General features: G+C 51.7%; 1 protein-coding gene and 1 long non-coding RNA gene across 2 annotated transcripts in view; both read left to right on the top strand.

The window, feature by feature from the left end:
• Positions 1-1,017: 1,017 nt before the first annotated feature.
• On the top strand, positions 1,018-6,097 carry LOC108534371 (uncharacterized). The gene is made up of 2 exons (XR_001886956.1): positions 1,018-1,196; positions 5,352-6,097. It is a non-coding gene; the product is annotated as an uncharacterized LOC108534371 (long non-coding RNA).
• Positions 6,098-13,325: 7,228 nt separating this feature from the next.
• The window catches only part of TRPV4 (transient receptor potential cation channel subfamily V member 4), a 50,491-nt gene continuing 49,607 nt past the window's right edge, over positions 13,326-14,209 (top strand). The window contains exon 1 of the mRNA XM_017879692.1: positions 13,326-13,380. The gene's annotated coding sequence lies outside the window, so the exon portion shown is untranslated. The remainder of the gene's footprint in view (positions 13,381-14,209) is intronic.

A 14,209-nucleotide genomic window follows, 5' to 3' on the forward strand; every position in this document is an offset into this window, starting at 1 on the left:
TTTTTGAGATAGAGTCTCACTCTGTTGCCCAGGCTGGAGTGCAGTGGCGTGATCTCGGCTCACTGCAACCTCTGCCTCCCAGGTTCACGCTATCTCCTGCCTCAGCCTCCTGAGTAACTGGTGCCACAGACAAGCACCACCACGCCCAGCTAATTTTTTTATTTTTAGTAGAGACGAGGTTTCACCACGTTGGCCAGGATGGTCTCGATCTCTTGACCTTGTGATCTGCCCACCTCGGCCTCCCAAAGTGCTGGTTGCAGGCATGAGCCACCGCACCCGGCCAAGCCCATATAATTCTAAGAGAGCTCTTTAGAACATTTAGGCCATCTGGGTTTGCTGGCTCTCCGAAATAAAGTCGCTTTCCTTGTTCCAACTCCCGGCCTCTAGACTGAGTGGCTGTCATGCAGGGAGCGGAAGGAGTTTGAACTCGGTCACAACTTCACCTTTCAGAGTTTGTTTCCTTATCTGTAACACGCAGGTCTCCTTGTGAGGCTTCAATTAAATGTTACCATTTGTAAGGTAATTAGAACAATGTTTGGAGCATAGTAAGCTGCCTTAGTAGGTGTTCAGGTGTTCAATAAAACTGCAAGGATATATTTACGTGATGTGGGGCATACGCTGATGAGATCGAATACTGGAGTCTTGGGTCTGCTGTCTATTAGGGAAGTAGACTTGGACAGCTCACTTCACCCCTCTGAGCCTCAGTTTTCTCATCCATACAATGGGAATACCAACAGTTTCTAGCTCACCTAGTCAATGAAGCGGCCCGGGCAGGCGCTTATCTGCGTAATCGTTCAATGTTGACCAAATTACCGTCGTTTGCAGGAGGTTATATGGGGACACCACCCTTCAGTTTTGCTGGTTGGTGGATGGGTTCCAGGGTTCACGCCGGCCCCATAGCCCTGCGCCTGCTCCCATGGGCCCGGTAGGCGGCGCTGTCCCCATTGTGCCGCAGCGGCAGAGCTGGGAGGCCCCGCCAGGCCCTGGGCCTCCCCGCACCCCGCCAGGCTCCCGCCCGCTCCCAAAGTGGGTGGGACGGAGGGAGGGCAGGAGGGGCAGGAGAACTTGTCCTCCTACCGTGCTTGGGCTGTTTCCTAGGGGCTAAATGATTGAACACTGTTGGGAAAGTTTGCAGCTCCTCCAGCAGATGCCTTGGGGCCCTGAGTTCACACCTGCCTCAGTGTGAAGGTCATTAGGTAGGTCCTGTTATTTTCACTGCTACTACTGCCACCAGCACCACCACCACCTAACGATTCTTGGGTTCACGTCCAGGTTCTGAAACTTTGTAATTCAGTGCCCAGGACAAGTCAGCTCCCCTCTCTGAGCTTCAGTTTCTGCATCTGTGAAATGGGACAGAAACATCTCTACCTTGCAGGATTACATTAAATAAGGTGTGTAAAATACCTAACACATAGAAGATATTCAATAACTGGATTGTGTTAATATTTTTATTAATTATGATGCTACAACCTGCCAAAGGCTCCTGAAAGGACAACTGGTTCTTAATGCAGTTAAACTGGAGCATTTTCACCTACTCCTTGTTCTTGTTTATTTGTTTGTTTGTTTGTTTGGGGACAGAGTCTTGCTCTCTTGCCCAGGCTGGAGTGCAGTGGCGTGATCTTGGCTTACTGCACCCTCTGCCTCCTGGGTTCAAGTGATTCTCCTGTCTCAGCCTCCAGAGTAGCCAGGATTACAGGCATATGCCACCATGCCCAGCTAATTTTTGTACTTTTTTTTTTAGTAGAGACGGGCTTTTACCATGTTGGCCAGGCTGGTCTTGAACTCCTGACTTCACATGATCCGCCCACCTTAGCCTCCCAAAGTATTGGGATTACAGGCGTGAGCTACCACTCCTGGCCTACTCCTTGTACTTGAAGATACAGTAGGGCCTTTCTCAACACATCAAAAAGGAACACTCCAGAAAACATTGTGCATTCTCAACTCTCACTCTGCCCTGATCTGCTGTGTGACTCTGGGCAAGCCTCTTCTGTCCTCTGGGTCTCAGTTTCATCTTTAAAATCGGGATTAGCAACCTAAATACACACTGATAGACAGTGGAGAAAGAAAGTGTGGTATATACACACACTGGAATACTATTTGGCCTTATGAAAGAATGAAATCATGTCATTTGCAGCCAACATGGCTGGCAGTGGAAGTCATTATGTTCAGTGAAATAAGGCAGGCACGGAAAGACAAATATTGCATGTTCTCACTCATTTGTGGGGGCTTAAAAAAAAGATATCTTGGAGTTAGAGAATAGAATAACAGGCCGGGTGTGGTGGCTCATGTGTGTAATCCCAGGACTTTGGGAGGCCGAGGTGGGTGGATCACTTGAGGTCAGGAGTTCGAGACCAGCCTGGCTAACATGGTGAAACCCTGTCTTTACTAAAAATATAAAAATTAGCTGGGTGTGGTGGTGCACACCTGCAATCTCAGCTACTTGGGAGGCTGAGGCAGGAGAATCACTTGAACCCAAGAGGTGGAGGTTTCAGTGAGCCGAGATCGCACCACTGCACTCCATCCTGGGGGACAGGGCTAGACTCCGTCTAAAAAAAAAGAAAGTTTTTTTTGAGACTCAAATGATAGATACCAGAGTCTGGGAAGGTTGTGATAGAGGGAGCGCGGGATAAAGAGAGGTTGGTTAATGGGTACAAACATATAGTTAGGTAGGAGAAATAAGCCCCAATATTCCATAGCAGAGTAGTTACTACTATAGTTAGCAACAATGTGTTGTATATTTCTTTCTCTCTTTTTCTTTTTTTTTTTTTTTAAACCATGTCTTCTCCGTCGCCCAGGTTGGAGTGCAGTGATCCCATCTTAGCTCACTGCAACCTTCACCTCCCAAGCTCAAGCCATCCTCCTGCCTCAACCTCCCAAGTAGCTGGGATTACAGGATGCACCACCATGTCCAGTTAATTTTTGTTGTTGTTGTTGTAGTTGTTGGAGATAGAGTCTCGCTCTGTCTCCCAGGCTGGAGAGCAGTGGCACAATCTTGGCTCACTATAACCTCTGCCTCCTGAATTCCAGTGATTCTTCTGCCTCAGCCTCCTGAGTAGCTGGGACTACAGGCATGCACCACCACGCCCAGCTAATATTTTTGTATTTTCAGTAGAGATGGAGTTTCCCCATGTTAGCCAGGCTTGTCTCGAACTCCTGACCTCAAGTGATCCATCACCTCGGCCTCCCAAAGTGCTGGGATTACAGTGAGCCACTGCGCCCGGCCCTAATTTTTGTATTTTTTGTAGAGACGGAGGTTTCCTCAGGTTGGCCAGGCTGGTCTCGAACTCCTGACCTCAAGTGATCTGCCCACCCCAGCCCCGCAAAGTGCTGGGAGTATAGGCGGGAGCCACTGTGCCGGGCTTGTATATTTCAAAGTAGCTAGCAGGGAAGACTTGAAATGTTACGTACTCATAGAAACGATAAATACGAGTGATGGATACCCCAAATACCCTGACCTGATCATAACACATTCTGTACATGTAACACTCACTTTGTACCCCACAAATATGTAAAATATTTTCTGTCAGTAAAAAAATAAGTAAAAACAATGTACACTACTCTGGTGACAGGAACACTAAAATCTTAGACTTCACTGCTATACAATTCATCCGTGTAACCAAAAACCACTTGTTCCCCAAAAGCTATTGAAAATATATATATATACACACACACACATATATATATAAATTTAAAAATAAGTAAATAAAAATAAAACAAAATTGGGATTAGATAGTTCAGAGTTCCTGCCCAACTCTGACAATCTACAATGGATACCCTTTTTTTTTTTGAGATGGAGTTTCTCCCTTGTTGCCCAGGCTGGAGTGCAATGGTGCGATCTCAGCTCACCGCAACCTCTGCCTCCCAGGTTCGAGCGATTCTCCTGCCTCAGCCTCCAGAGTAGCTGGGATTACAGGAGTGCGCCACCACGCCTGGCTAATTTTGTATTTTTAGTAGAGACAGGGTTTCTCCGTGTTGGTCAGGCTGGTCTCCACCTCCTGACCTCAAGTGATCCGCCTGCTTTGGCCTCCCAAAGTGCTGGGATTATAGGCGTGAGCCACTGCGCCCGGTCAATGGATACCTTTTACCACTGTATCCAGCTCCTGGCTTGTATTTATAAGTCCAGTAAAATCTACTCTCTGCTTCTGACAAGGAATGGGGCCACAAATGCAAATACACTTAGCACAGTGCCTCCTGCCAGAGGGTGCTGGATAAAGGGCAGCTGTGAAGATAATGAACCCTTAATCAGTCCTTGATCTGACCCAGAGAAGATTGTCTGGAAAGGATACTCATTCAGCCCCTGTTTGCTGAGCACTTACTATGTTCAAGGCTCTGAACGCGGCTCAGGGAATCTGGCAAGGAGACAGATAAGGTCTTTCTCTCCCTCCCTCCCTCCCTCTCTCTCTCTCTCTCTCTCTCTCTCTCTCTCTCTCTTTTTTATTTTCAGACAGAGTCTCGCTCTGTTGCTCAGGCTGGAGTGCAGTGGCGTGATCTCAGCTCACTGCAACTTCCGCCTCCCAGGTTAAAGCGATTCTCCTATCTCAGCCCCTCGAGTAGCTGGGATTACAGGTGCGCACCAGCATGCCCAGCTAATTTTTGTATTTTTAGTAGAGATGGGGTTTCACCATGTTGGTCAGGCTGGTCTCGAACTCCTGACCTCAGGTGATCCAGCTGCCTCATCCTCCCAAGGTGCTGGGATTACAGTTGCCCGGCCGACAGATAAGGTCTCTATTCCCCAGGGGTACAACAAGGTCCAGTGCACAGTGAATCCAGAGAGGGAAATGAGCAGTGGAGGACAGCAAAAGGGGTCCTGTGATGGAAGTGACTATAAGACCCCTGATTTAGATTGGAGTCTGGGTGAACAGCGCTCTCTGGGGAGGTGACATTTGAGCTGGGATCTGAAGGGGCATAGCTAGTGCAAAGGCCCCGGGGCAGGAGAGAAAGCAACATGCACCAAGGACGGAGAGGGGCCAAGGTGGCCAGAGCCTGGAGAATACGAGAGGATGGCAGTGGGGGATGAAACCTACAGGTGCTGAGGCCAGCGTGAGTGTGGTTTTTGGTCTAAGAACAGGGGAAGTCATAGCCCCTGTGAGTAGGGGGCGACAGAGCCAGTTTACAGGTTGCGAGCTGTTAGCCAGGATCTATTTCTAGGGGTCCCTTTGGGGGACTCAGAAGAGAGGCTGTTTCCTCCCCTGCCCCAATCCAACCTCTGCTCCTTCCTGGCTGGGTAAAGTGAGACTTCCTCACACAAAGTGTGCTTTACTTTGTTGGGGGCATGGGGTAGGGAGGGTGTCCCAGGCCTCTGAAAGTCATGATCCTCCCTCACCCCCTCACAATTCCACTCCCTGTTCTAGGACCTCCATGGACTCCCAGTTGCCCACGCAGGGACCCCAGCTGAGAAGTCCTGAATCAGCCTGCTTTCCCTGGGACCAAGGCCTGGACACTCCCATCCCTGCCTGTGCCATGGCCTTCATATGGAGACTATCTTTGAAGTGCCTGTGGCCAGCTGTGACTGGCCCTACCCACAGGCCACCACGCCCGGCTGCCCAGAGGAATGGAATCACAGCCAGTGGCTGGGCGGCTGAGAGTGGCTGTGCCCATGGCAACGGTCATCTGAGATGAGCTTCCTCCCCACCTGGCCTCAGGTTTCTGGCCCAGAGAGAATTCCAGAAGAGCCTCATTGAAAGTCCCTGGCAGGGTGGGGCCCCCGGTGTCTGGGACAAAAGCTGGCTATTCTCGGGACCAGGGTGGACAGAGCCACTGATTGTCTGCAGCCTCTTTCTGTCCAGTCTCTGTGGCTTCTTGGTAGATGGGGGGAGATGTGATTTCATGGGGAACCTGGGAGACTCCTCCCTGCTGTGTGGCCCTGGGGAAGTTCCTTCACCTCTCTGGGCGTGCTTCCTCTCATGCAGCTGGACAGAGCTCATGAAGGTAGAGTCCTACACAGTGCCTCTGGCACACAGCAAGCAGTGCATAAATGCATACAGGTTAGCCCTGGTGCTTCCCCTGCCCTTTCCTCCCTAGTTTCCTGTGTTTTTCCTTCTTTTTGTCATGATTTGAGCCCATCTGTGGCATTCACTGGGGAAAGAGCAAAGAAGGCCGACCAGAATGTCTCTCCATGTCTCCTACCTCACCCCTACTCCCTGATCTCATCCTAGGGGGTGTGAACAGAGACCCCCTTGGTGGTGAGGGGACTGAGGCACACAGGACAGTGGGAAGTGGTTGCTTAGTGGCTGAAAGGTGCAGTTGGAATTCAGACAATCCTGGATTTGAATCCTGACGGCACCATCAGCAGGTATCTATCTCCTCGGGCAAACGGCTTTCACTGTGTGGAGCCTCAGTTTGTTGGTCTGCAAAAGGTAGGGGAGAAGACCCGCCCACAGGACGGGTGGATGAGATGAAGATGATGGGGAGGAGGGAAGAGGGGCTGAGAGGCTGGCGCAGGAGGGGCTGAGAGGCTGGGATTTGCAGGGTTCCAACCCCACATGGTGGCCTTGGCTATATCTATACCTCAGAGACCCACTCCAGGCCCCCAGGGACCCAGACATTAACTCTTGGTCTAAACCAACCACCAGCTGGGCAAAGGGGAGGGGGCGGGGTTGAAGAGCGGACATGGAATGAAGGAAGGGAGAGAGCACGGGAGGACAGCAGGGAGTGTGGGGAAGGAGAGGAAAGAAGTTTCTGCCTGGGGAGTGAGGAGGAGAGCTATGCTTGCTGTCTTTTGGACTCAGTAGTTCCCATTCGTAAAATGGGCACAATCAAATGGGGAAACTGATGCCCACTTCACAGGGTTGCTGGGAAGGAAGACATGAAGGAACATACGGCACTGGCTAAAGCTGGAAGCATGTGGGTGGGAGGGCACGTGCTTCTTGGAGGAGCCGGGGCCACATTGTGGGACTATTTATTGAACAGTTACTATGTTCCTGTACTGCCCAGCCCTCACAAGCCCTATTGTGTTTAATCTCTACAACCTGAAGAGGCAGGGGAGGTTACTGCTCTCATTTTACAGATGAGAGAAGCAAGGCTCAGAGAGGCAAAGTCACCTGCCCGAGCTCACAGCTTAGAAGTATGATAGAGCCACACCCAATCCTTTTGATCCTAGAGATCATGTCTTCTCCTTCTCCTTCTCCTTTTCCTCCTTCTTTTTGTAAAAGTGGGTTCTCACTATGTTGCCCACGCTGGTCTTGAACTCCTGGCCTCAAGCGTTCCTCTTGCCTCAGCCTCCGAAAGTGCTGGGATGACAGTACATGAGCCACTGTACCTGGCTGTCTTCTTCTTTTTTTAAAAAGAAAATTTCACAACAGCTTTATTAAGATAGTCATATACCATACAATTCACCCACTTAAAGTATACTCTTCGATGGTTTTTATTTTATTTATTTACTTAATTTTTAAATTTTTTTGAGTCTCACTCTGTTGCCTAGGCTGGAGTGCAATGGCGTGATCTCGGTTCACTGCAACCTCTGCCTCCCAGGTTCAAGTGATTCTCCTGCCTCAGCCTCCTGAGTAGCTGGGATTACAGGCACGCATTACCATGCCCGGCTAATTTTTGTATTTTTAGTAGATACGGGGTTTCACCATGTTAGCCAGGCTGGTCTGGAACTCCTGACCTGGTGATCCTCCCACCTTGGCCTCCCAAAGTGCTGCGATTACAGGCATGAGCCACCATGCCCGGTCTTCAGTGGTTTTTAGTATAGTCATACATATGAGCAACCATCACCAGTCAATTTTAGAATATTTGCATCATCCTGTTTGGTTGGGTGTGGTGGTACGTGCCTGTAGTCCCAGCTACTCAGGAGGCTGAGGTGAGAGAATGTTTGAACCCAGGAGTTAGAGGGCGCAGTGAGCTGTCGTTGCACTTCTGCACTCCAGCCTGTGCGACAGAAAAAGAAAAAGCCCATACCCTTTAGCCATTACCCTTGGCCCCCCAAATCCTCCCTTCCCCCCAGCCCCTGACAACCACTGATCTCCTTTCTATTTATATAGATTTGCCTCTTCTGACCATTTCACATAAATGGAATTATGGAATATGCGGCCTTTTGTGTCTGGCCACTTAGCATGCTGTTTCTAAGGTTCATCCATGTTGTTGCATGACTCAGTACACCATTCATTTTATTGCCAAATAGTATTCCATTGTGTGGATATACTGTGTTTGTTGATCCATTGAGAATTTGAGTCATTTTCTTTTTTTTTGGCTATTATGAATAATGCTGCTATGAACATTCAAGTTTTTCTATGGACGTAAGTTTTCATTTCTCTTGGTTATGTTCCTGGGGTGAAATTACTGGGTCATATGGGAACTCTAGAAAAAAATTTTTTATTTTTTTGGGACAGGATCTCACTCTGTTGCCAAAGCTGGAGTGCAGTGGCACAATCTCAGCTCACTGCAGCCTCTGCCTCCTGGGCTCAAGCAATTCTTGTGTCTCAACCACCTGAGTAGCTGGGATTACAGGTGCCTGCCATCACGCCCAGCTAATTTTTGTACTTTTTGTTAGGGGTTTCACCATATTGGCCAGGCTGGTCTCGAACTCCTGGCCTCAAGCGATCCACCCGCCTTGACCTCCCAAAGTGTTGGGATTACAGGCAGGAACCACCGTGCCCGGCAGTAACTCTAGATTTAATATTTGGAGGAACTGCCAGATTGTTTTCCAGAGCAGCCACCCCATTACACATTCCCACCAGCAGTGCGTGAAGATTCCAGCTTCTCCACTTCCTCACCCACACTTATGGTCTGTCTTTTTGAGATCGTATCTATATATATATATATATTTTTTTCTAGACAGGGTCTCGCTTTGTTGCCCAGGCTGGAGTGCAGCTGCCCGAACACAGCTCACTGCAAGCTTGACCTCTGGGGCTCAAGTCATTCTCCTGCTGCAGCCTCCCCAAATGCTATGATTACAGGTGTGTGCCACCGCGCCTGGCCAAGAAAATATTCCTGCTGGTCATGCTACACTGTAGAGTCTGCTGGGCTTGGGTTCAAGTCTTACCAGCTGTGGGATCTCAGACAAGTGGCCTCTTTGTGTCATTATCTATAAAATGGCGGAAGAATTCCTCCTTTCCATGCTGTCAAAAGATGAACTGAGTTGGTGGCAGGATCAGGACTATGCCAACTGTAAAGTGAGGTGCATGTGTCTTGTTTTTATAACTGGGTACCCTGGGTATAAAGTCCCTGAGATCCTGACCTGTCTGGCTCACCAGTCTCTCCCCAGTGTCTGGCACTGGACCTGGCATACAGTAAGCACTTGGTAAATGCAGACCCTTGGCTGCTGCCCAGGAACCTTTCTTTTTTTTTTGAGACGGAGTCTCGCTCTATCGCCCAGGCTGGAGTACAGTGGCCGGATCTCAGCTCACTGCAAGCTCCACCTCCCGGGTTTACGCCATTCTCCTGCCTCGGCCTCCTGAGTAGCTGGGACCACAGGCGCCCACCACCTCGCCCGGCCAGTTTTTTGTATTTTTTAGTAGAGACGGGGCTTCACCGGGTTAGCCAGGATGGTCTCGATCTCCTGACCTCGTGATCTGCCCGTCTCGGCCTCCCAAAGTGCTGGGATCCAGGAACCTTTCTTAGGGGAGGTAGCTGAGTCCACCTGGGGCAGCCCAGGAGCTGCGTAGAGAGCAAGGCCGCGCCCCACCTGTGGCTGCCACGTGACTCACAGCCAATGCTAAGGGCCTTGAAAGTTTTTCCTTCCCTAAGAGGAAAAGTTCTTTCTGGCCCGGCACAGTGGCTCACGCCTGTAATCCCAGCGTTTTGAGAGGCCAGGTTATAAGGATCACTTGAGCACAGGAGTTTGAGACCAGCTTGGGCAGCATAGCAAGACCCCACCTCTACATAAAATAAAATTTAAAACACCAGGCTTGGTGATACGCACCTATAGTCCCAGCTATTCAGGAGGCTAAGGCAGGAGGATCGCTTGAACCTAGGAATTTGAGGCTGCAGTGAGCTATGATCAGGCAACTGCACTATAGCCTGGGCTACAGAGCAATACCCTGTCTCTTTCTAAAAAGAAAAAAAATAAAAATTAAACTTAAAAAGTACATTCATATTGTTGTGTGACCATCGTCACCATCATTCATCTCCAGAACTCTTTGCATCTTGCAAAACTGAAACCCTATGCCCCAAAAACAGCAATCTCCCATTCTCCTCTCCTCCAGCTCTATCAACCAGGATTTTTTTTTTTTTTTTTTTGAGATGGAGTCTCTCTCTGTTGCCCAGGCTGGAGTGCAGTGGCGTGATCTCGGCTCACTGCAACCTCCCTCTTCCAGGTTCAAGCAATTCTCCTGTCTCAGCCTCCCAAGTAGCTGGGATTACAGGTGCCCCCCAACCACGCCCAGCTAATTTTTGTATTTTTAGTGGAGACGGGGTTTCACCATATTGGCCAGGCTGGTCTCGAACTCCTGACCTCAGGCGATCTGCCCACCTCAGCCTCCCAAAGTGCTGGAATAACAGGCATGAGCCACTTCGTCTGACCCATCAACCAGTATTTTTAAAGCACCTACTAAGTGCCAGGTGCTAGACCTGTGGTCATGAACATGTTCCCTGGCTTCATGGGCACTGGTACCCATTTTTTAGGTGAGGAAACTGAGGCACAGAGAGAGAGGGAGCCCACAGCTCCCACCACAGCTCCTTCTCCCATCAGCGGCAGGGCAGGATTTGAACCCTGGTGTCTGGTGCAGAGGCCAAGCTCCAGCTGCTTAGCCCAAGATGAGTCACTTCCCTGCATGGGGCCCTCAGTTGTCCCATCTATGAAATGGGGATCAGGAAAGAGTTGGGTTAGCGACGCTGATGCTGAGGACTCAGGCCTCTTCCCTCTGAGCTTAGAGAAGAGCAGGTCACCATCCACGGCCCCATCTCCTCCAGTTCTAGTTCCCAACATCAGCCTCCTTGTGGCTGGAATCACCCTTGCCATTTTCTTTGAAATCAAGACAGGCCTTTCTGCAGAAATGGGCCCCAGACTCACTCCTCCACCCTCAACCTGGCCCAACCCCAATCCCAGCCCTGAGGGTCCGCAGCAGATAGCTGTCTGTCAGGGAGGTGTAAGGGGCCTTACGTTTACCTTCCTCTCCACTGCCAGACATCTGCCTGTTTACTCTGGACCCTCAGAGGGTTCTCTTTACCACCCCAACCCCCACCATGGAAGGAGCAGCTTTTGGAGAGACCACACTCCTCTCCAAGCTGCAGTTTCCCATTTGCAAAGTGGGTACAGCAAACCCTACCTCACAGCCTGTTGCAAGAAAAGTTTACTTGGCAACACTTCTCCCTCTCACCCCCTACGCTCTGTGCTCAGTGAGTTAATTATTAGGGTTTGTAAATGTTTCACACTGGAGGTGAACACATCAATCGTATTCAGGGGTACACACACACACACACACACTTTCTCTCTCTCTCTCTCTCTCTCCCCCTCTCCAGCAATTCTAAAATTGCACTTTCCAGCTGTTGGACCTCAGGGGAGATACTGCTACTTTCAAGCTGAGGAGGAAGGATCTACCCACAGTCCCTGAGTCGGCTCAATTTAATGAAAACACTAATGATGAAAATGGCATGGCTCTGGCCCAGGGGCAGTGGCTCACACCTGTAATCCCAGCACTTTGGGAGGCCAAAGTGGGAGGATCACCTGAGGTCAGGAGTTCGAGGCCAGGCTGGCCAACATGGTGAAACCCTGTCTCTACTAAAAATACAAAAAATTAGCCTGGCATGGTGGTGCATGCCTGTAATCCCAGCCCCCAGGAGGCTGAGGCAGGATAATCGCTTGAACTCAGGAGGCAGAGGTTGCAGTAAGCCAAGACTGCGCCACTGCACTCCAGCCTGGGCGACAGAGTGAGACTCTGTCTCAAAAAAAAAAAAAAAAGCTCTGTGCAACCGGGATGCTCCCAGCATCTTCACCATGACTGTGAGGCGAGGACTTTTGTATGCCCCACTCTGCAGGGGGATGTAGAGGCACTGAGGCACAAAGGTGAAGGGACTTGCGTAGGGCTGCTGGGTTAGGGAGTCACAGAGCCAAGCTGTGGGCCCGCTAGGCTTTCCAACCACCCTGGAGGAAGTGAGCTGCCCATCCTGTGGAGGTATTCAAGTGGACTCAGTGCTGGGTAGAGGGTATGGCGATGTGTTGGGACCCATCTTTGTTATCTGATTAAAAAATACATGGATGGGTGTGGTGGTTCATGCCTGTAGGCTCAGTGCTTTGCGAGATTGAAGTGGGAGGATCACTTGAGGCCAGGAGTTTGAGACCAGCCTGCACAACATAGTGAGACCCCTCCCCTCCCCCACCCACTTCTACAAAAAAATAAAAATTAGTGGGGTGTGGTGGCGCATGCCTGTACTCCCAGCTGCTCAGGAGGCTGAGGTGGGAGGATCACTTGAGGCCAGGAGTTTGAGGCTGTAGTGAGCCGTGATCGTACCACTGCATTCCAACCTGGGTGACAAAGGGCGAACATGTGTCAAAATAATAGAACATGTGTCAAAACAAAACACATTGAGCCAGGCACGGTAACTCACACCTGCAATCCAGCACTTTGGGAGGCCAAGGCAGGTATATCGCTTGAGCCCTGGAGTTTGAGACCAGCCTAGGCAACATAGTGAGACCCTATCGCTGCAAAAAATTTAAATAAAATTAGCCAAGCGTGGTAGTGGGCGCCTGTGGTCCCAGTTACTAGGGAGGCTGATACGGGAGGATTGCTTGAACTCTGGTGGTTGAGGCTGAAGTGATTCATGATCACACCACCGCACTCCAGCCTGGGCAACAGAGTGATACCCTGTCTCAAAAATAACAGCAACAAAACATATTGATTGCCTACTCCGAGGCAGGCTTCGCTGTAAGCACTGGGTGAAGACCAAGGAGAGCAGCTCACATTTATTTACCCCTGAAGCATCTCTATGGGCCACACCCCAGGGTAGGGACCTCCGGCAACTCCTTGGAGGGAATTGCCTGCTGAATGAATGAATAAATGAGCAAACAGGTGTAGGAATAGGACGGGACGTCCATGAACAGACTAGGGCACAGACCCAGGGCGGCCCGAAATCACAGAGCAAGATCGAATCTGAGCCGATTCCACCCAGAGCCCTCTCCAACGACCGTCGGCCGCTCTATCCAGGGATCGCGACACCCATTTTCCAGGCGAGGAAACTGAGGCCCTGGCCCCGCACCTCCCCCGCAGGGGGGGCCCTCGCCGGGCGGACGGGGTGCGAGCAGGGGCCGCCCCTTCCAGGGCCTGCGCTCGGCGAGGTCCGCGGGCCGGCGGGTGGCGCGGGGCCAGCAGGCCGGAGGCGGGCGGCCGGCTGGAATCTGAGGCGGCGAGGGAGACCCGCGGGCCGCCTGGGCGCCGGGCGGGCCGGGCGGTGGATATCAGGAAACGCGGAGCTCCCGGACGCCGGCGCCCAGCCGTCCCGGAGGTTGAGTGGGGCCCGGCCGGAGAGGGGGGCCCAGCCGAGGTCCCCTTGCCGCCCCTGAGGGACATCTCCGTGGCCGTCCACGTCTCGGAGGGTCCCGAGGTCCAAAGGTGCGGGGCCGGGGGCGCGGGAGGCGGGAGGCGCCCCCTCGCGACGGTAGTCGGGTAGGGACCAGCTCTCCGCTGAGTGCCTTGGGCAGGACACCGGCATCTTGGGCTCCGGTTTCTATCCCTCGTGAACATGGGGCACCAACCGTGCGGGGCCTGGGGTAGCAGGGATCTGGGGGGAGGGCACCCCGGTCGGACCTCCCTGAGACCCGCAGCCAGGGAACCAAAGGCCGGCACGCCTGCAGCCCACCTTGGAGACTTGGGAAGAGGGATTTCGGAGGGACCCTCAACGGTTGGCCCTGTCGCCTCTGAGACTGCTCGGATGCGAACTTTGGCGCAGTCTGGAGCTGTCAAAGGCTTCTTCTTGGGTCTACTGAGTCCAGAGCAGAGACGCTGTTTCCTCCAAGAGCGCATGGAAATCTTTAAACTCTAGTTTGGCCCTGGATCTCTCAGGATCCGTCCCCGGCGGGCGGTGCGGGGGTGGCGCGGCTGGGCCGCGGGGAGGAGAGAGGCTCCCACACTCCCCACCTAGCCTGGAAAACACCAGCCACAGTCATATTCATCGAGCCACCCACTGCTCCAGCCGGCCCCAGCTGTTCCCTCTGTCTGTCCTCTCTGTTTTGCAGATGGGGAAACTGAGGCTTAGGTCGGGGATCTAGACAATTGGGATTTAAACCCAGGGGCTGTCCAGCCCCAAAGCCCTTCCCACCACACCAGGTGTCCTG

Source organism: Rhinopithecus bieti, unplaced genomic scaffold (assembly GCF_001698545.2).
Source record: "Rhinopithecus bieti isolate Rb0 unplaced genomic scaffold, ASM169854v2 scaffold_11933, whole genome shotgun sequence".
Lineage (NCBI taxonomy): Eukaryota > Metazoa > Chordata > Mammalia > Primates > Cercopithecidae > Rhinopithecus > Rhinopithecus bieti.